A 6,518-nucleotide genomic window follows, 5' to 3' on the forward strand; every position below is an offset into this window, starting at 1 on the left:
TTGTTTCCTCGACGATTTTCTTGAGGAAAGTTTGTATGAGATACAACCAGAAGGTTTTGTCAATCCGAAAAGATGCTAACAAGTATGCAAAGCTCCAGTAGTCCTTCTAAGGACTGGAGTAAGCATCTCGGAGATGGAATATACACTTTGATGAGATGATCAAAGATTTTAAGTTCATACAAAGTTTATGAGAAACTTGTATTTCCAAAGAAGTGAGTGGGCGCACTATAGCATTTCTGATGAGTATATGTTGTTGACATATTGTTGATCAGAAATGATGTAGAATTTCTAGAAAGCATATAGGGTTATTTGAAAAGTGTTTTTCAATAGAAAACCTGGATTAAGCTGCTTGAACATTGAGCATCAAGATCTATAAGGATAGATCAAAAACTCTTAATGGTACTTTCAAATGAGCACATACCTTGACATGATCTTGAAGGTGTTCAAGATGGATCAGTCAAAGAAGGAGTTCTTGCCTGAGTTGTAAGGTATGAAGTTAAGACTTAAAGCTCGACCACGGCAGAAGAAAGAGAAAGGACGAATGTCGTCCCCTATGCCTTAGCCATAGGCTCTATACAGTATGTCATGCTTTGTACCGCACCTAATATGTGCCTTGCCACGTGTCTGACAAGGGGGTACAAGAGTGATCCATGAATGGATCATTGGACAACAGTCAAAATTGTCCTTGGAGTAATAAGGATATGTTTCTCGATTATGGAGGTGATAAAGAGTTCGGCGTAAAGGGTTACGTCGATGCAAGCTTTAACACCTATCTGAATGACTCTGAGTAGCAAACCGGATACGTATAGTGGAGCAACCATTTGGAATAGCTCCAAGTGGAGCGTGGAAGCAGCATTTACAATATGACCTAGAGATTTGCGAAGTACATACAGATCTGAATGTTGCAGACCCGTTGACTAAAACCTCTCTCACAAGCAAAACATGATCAAACCCCAGAACTCATTGAGTCTTAATCACATGATGATGTGAACTAGTTTATTGACACTAGTAAACTCTTTGGATGTTGGACACATGGCGATGTGACCTGTGAGTGTTAATCACATGGCGATGTGAACTAGATTATTGACTCTAGTGCAAGTGGGAGACTATTAGAAATATGCCCTAGAGGCAATAAAAAATTAGTTATTATTATTATATTTCCTTGTTCATGATAATCGTTTATTATCCATGCTATAATTGTATTGATAGGAAACTCAGATACATGTGTGGATACATAGACAACACCATGTCCCTAGTAAGCCTCTAGTTGACTAGCTCGTTGATCAATAGATGGTTATGGTTTCCTGACCATGGACATTGGATGTCGTTGATAACGGGATCACATCATTAGGAGAATGATGTGATGGACAAGACCCAATCCTAAGCCTAGCACAAAGATCGTGTAGTTCGTATGCTAAAGCTTTTCTAATGTCAAGTATCATTTCCTTAGACCATGAGATTGTGCAACTCCCGGATACCGTAGGAATGCTTTGGGTGTACCAAACGTCACAATGTAACTGGGTGGCTATAAAGGTGCACTACGGGTATCTCCGAAAGTGTCTGTTGGGTTGGCACGAATCGAGACTGGGATTTGTCACTCCGTGTGACGGAGAGGTATCTCTGGGCCCACTCGGTAGGACATCATCATAATGTGCACAATGTGACCAAGGGGTTGATCATGGGATGATGTGTTAAGGAACGAGTAAAGAGACTTGCCGGTAACGAGATTGAACAAGGTATCGGGATACCGACGATCGAATCTCGGGCAAGTACTAAAGCGCTAGACAAAGGGAATTGAATACAGGATTGATTGAATCCTCGACATCGTGGTTCATCTGATGAGATCATCATGGAACATGTGGGAGCCAACATGGGTATCCAGATCCCGCTGTTGGTTATTGGACGGAGAGTTGTCTCGGTCATGTCTACGTGTCTCCCGAACCCGTAGGGTCTACACACTTAAGGTTCGATGACGCTAGGGTTATAGGGAATAAATGTACGTGGTTACCGAATGTTGTTTGGAGTCTCGGATGAGATTCCGGACGTCACGAGGAGTTCCGGAATGGTTCGGAGGTAAAGATTGATATATGGGAAGTCCTGCTTTGGTCACCGGAAAAGTTTCGGGTGCTATCGGTAACGTACCAGGACCACCGGGAGGGTCCCGGGGGTCCACCAGGTGGGGCCACCAGCCCCAGAAGGCTGTGTGGGCCAAGTGTGTGAGGGTACCAGCTCTAGGTGGGCTGGTGCGCCCCCCCACCAAGGCCCAAGGCGCAGGGAGAGTGGGAGGGGGCAAACCCTAGGTCCAGATGGGCCCTAAGGCCCACCCTAGGTGCGCCCCCCCTCTCTCCCCCCCTTGGCCGCCACCCAGATGGGATCTGGGGGCTGCCGCCACCCCTAGGGAGGGAACCCTAGGTGGGGGCGCAGCCCCTCCTCTCCCCCTATATATACTTGAGGTTTGGAGGCTGCCCAACATATGATTTGATCTCCCTTTTGGCGCAGCCCTACCCCTCTCCCTCCTCGTCTCTTGCGGTGCTTGGCGAAGCCCTGCTGGAGTGCCACGCTCCTCCACCACCACCACACCGTCGTGCTACCGCTGGAAGGAGTCTTCCCCAACCTCTCCCTCTCTCCTTGCTGGATCAAGGCATGGGAGGCGTCACCGGGCTGCATGTGTGTTGAACGCGGAGGTGCCGTCCGTTCGGCACTAGGATCATCGGTGATTTGGATCACGACGAGTACGACTCCATCAACCCCGTTCACTTGAACGCTTCCGCTTAGCAATCTACAAGGGTATGTAGATGCACTCCCCTTTCCCTCATTGCTAGATTACTCCATAGATTGATCTTGGTGATGCATAGAAAATTTTGAATTTCTGCTATGTTCCCCAACATTGACAACCCCTAATCGCGTTGGTTGCGAGGAGCTATCGTTTTGTGTAGGTACGAGGGACTTGTGCGTGGTCTCCTACTGGATTGATACCTTGGTTCTCAAAAACTGAGGGAAATACTTACGCTACTTTGCTGCATCATCCTCTCCTCTTCGGGGAAATCCAACGCAGTGATCAAGAGGTAGCAAGAATAATTTCTGGCTCCATTGCCGGGGAGGCTCACGCAAGCAAGTCCACAATACCAAGTACCCTTCACAATCCCTATCTCTCGCATTACATTATTTGCAATTTGCCTCTCGTTTTCCTCTCCCCCACTTCACCCTTTCCATTTTATTCGCACTCTCTTTCCCAATCTCCTCCTCTCTTTCCCGTTTGCCTTTTCCCATTGCCTTTCTGTTTGCTTGTGTGTTGGATTACTTATTGCCATGGCGCAAGATAATACCAAATTGTGTGACTTCTCGAATACCAATAATAATGATTTCCTTAGTACTCTGATTGCTCCTCTTAATAATGATGAGTCTTGTGAAATCAATACCGCTTTGCTGAATCTTGTTATGAAAGATCAATTCGCCGGCCCTCCTAGTGAAGATGCCGCTACTCATCTAAACAATTTTGTTGATTTGTGTGATATGCAAAAGAAGAAAGATACGAATAACAATATTGTCAAATTGAAGTTATTTCCGTTTTCACTTAGAGAACATGCTAAAGTTTGGTTTTTGTCTTTGCCTAAAAATAGTATTTATTCTTGGAACAAGTGCAAAGATGCTTTTATCTCTAAGTATTTTCCTCCCGCTAAGATCATCACTCTTAGAACGATATTATGAATTTTAAACAACTTGATCATGAGCATGTTGCCCAATCTTGGGAAAGAATGAAATTGATGCTTCCCAATTGCCCTACTCATGGTTTGAATTCATGGATGATCATACAAAATTTTTATGCCGGATTGAATTTTGCTTCTAGAAATATTTTAGATTCGTCCGTGGGAGGCACGTTTATGGAAATTACGTTAGGAGATGCTACAAAATTGCTTGATAATATTATGGATAATTATTCTCAATGGCACACCGAAAGATCTTCTAGTAAAAAAGTACATGCTATAGAAGAAATCAATGTTTTGAGTGAAAAGATGGATGAACTTATGAAGATGTTTGCTCCTAAAAATACTCCTCTTGATCCCAATGATATGCCTTTGTCTACTTTGCTTGAGAATAATAATGAATCTATGGATGTGAATTTTGTTGGTAGGAATAGTTTTGGAAACAACGCGTATAGGGGGAATTTTAATCATAGGCCTTATCCTAGTAATCCTTCTAATAATTATGGAAATTCCTACAACAACTCTTATGGAAATTTTAATAAGATGCCCTCTAAATTTGAGAATAGTGTGAAAGAGTTTATGAATTCAAAAAAGAATTTTAATGCTTTGCTTGAAGAGAAATTGCTTAAAGTTGATGATTTGGCTAGGAATGTTGATAGAATTTCTCTTGAAATTGATTCTTTAAAGCTTAGATCTATTCCTCCTAAGCATGATATCAATGAGTCTCTCAAAGCCATGAGAATTTCCATTGATGAGTGCAAAGAAAGAACCGCTAGGATGCGTGCTTCCAAAGATGCCTTTATGAAAGTGTGTTCTTCCAATTCCTATGAAAATCAAGATGAAGATCTAAAAGTTATTGATGTGTCACCCATTGAATCTTTGTTTTGCAATATGAATCTTGATGAAGCTGAATATGATCTTCCTTTACCTAGAAGGCGTTCTAAGAATTCGGAGTTTCTAGATCTTGATGATGAATTTGATAAAAGTGGGATTGAAAGAAATAAAAACCTAGATGTTGCTAAACCCACTATTTTGGATCTCAAGGAATTTAATTATGAAAATTGTTCTTTAATTGTTTGTATTTCCTTGTTGCAATCCGTGCTAGATTCTCCTCATGCTTATAGTCAAAATAAGGCCTTTACCGAACACATTGTTGATGCCTTGATGAAATCTTATGAAGAAAAACTTGAGTTGAAAGTTTCTATCCCTAGAAAACTCTATGATGAGTGGGAACATACTATTAAAATTAAAATTAAAGATTATGAGTTTCATGCTTTGTGTGATTTGGGTGCTAGTGTCTCTACTATTCCCAAAACTTTGTGTGATTTGCTAGATTTCCGTGACTTTGATGATTGCTCTCTAAACTTGCATCTTGCGGATTCCACTATTAAAGAGCCTATGGGAAGAATTAATGATGTTCTTATTGTTGCAAATAGGAATTATGTGCCCGTAGATTTTATCGTTCTTGATATAGATTGCAATCCTTCATGTCCTATTATTCTTGGTAGACCTTTCCTTAGAACGATTGGTGCAATTATTGATATGAAGGAAGGGAATATTAGATTCCAATTTCCCTTAAAAAAGGGCATGGAACACTTCCCTAGAAAGAAAATAAAATTACCATATGAATCTATCATGAGAGCCACTTATGGATAACTAGCAACAACAACAACAACAACAACAACAACAACAACAACAACAACAACAACAACAACAACAACAACAACAACAACAACAACAACAACAACAACAACAACAACAACAACAACAACAACAACAACAACAACAAAAACAACAACAACAACAACAACAACAACAACAAGAACAACAACAACAACAACAACAACAAGAACAACAACAACAACAACAACAACAACAACAACAACAACAACAACAACAACAACAACAACAACAGCTTGCACAAAGTAAAGGAAAGAGATAACCACAAGTGGAGCTGGTGGAGACGAGGATGTGTTACCGAAATTCCTTCCCTTTGGGGGAAGTACGTCCCCGTTGGAGCGGTGTGGAGGCACAATGATCCCCAAGAAGCCACTAGGGCCACCGTATTCTCCTCACGCCCTCACACAATGCGAGATGCCGTGATTCCACTAGTGGTGCCCTTGAAGGCGGCGACCAAACCTTTACAAACAAAGTTGGGGCAGTCTCCATAACTTTATTGGAGTATCCCAACGATACCATGGAGCTTCACCACAATGGAATGTGGCTCCGAGGTGACCTCAACCGTCTAGGGTGCTGAAACACCCAAGAGTAACAAGATCCACAAGGGATAGTGAGGGGAATCAAATATCTCTTGGTGGAAGTGTAGATCCGGGCCTTCTCAACCAATCCCTAGAAAATCAAAAGGTTTGATTGGCTAGGGAGAGAGATCGGGCGAAAATGAGCTTTGGAGTAACGATGGAGTTTGGGGGAGAAAGAGATGAGTCTTCTTGGGGAAGAAGACCCCCTTTTATAGTGGGGGACAAATCGAACTGTTATGAACCTCTCAGCCCGCAGACAAGCGGTACTACCGCTCCCTAAAGTACGCACAGGAGACAAAGGAAAATAGGGGAAAACGGAGGGTCGGGCGGGGGTAGCCACGGTAGTAGGAGCGGTACTACCGCCTAGAGGCGGTACTACCGCGCCAACTACTTCTGCTACAACCGCCCATTCTCTGGGGACAAACAAGTAGCACGGTAGTAACCCGGAGGAACCATTGTAAATCTCGACACAAAAAATTGAGGACCCAACCACGAGCGGTAGTGCGAATAGTGGTTACAGCGGTACTACCGCCTATAGGCGATAGTACAGCTGCAG

The sequence above is a fragment of the Triticum aestivum genome, chromosome 3B, assembly GCF_018294505.1.
Source record: "Triticum aestivum cultivar Chinese Spring chromosome 3B, IWGSC CS RefSeq v2.1, whole genome shotgun sequence".
NCBI classification, from domain to species: Eukaryota; Viridiplantae; Streptophyta; class Magnoliopsida; order Poales; family Poaceae; genus Triticum; species Triticum aestivum.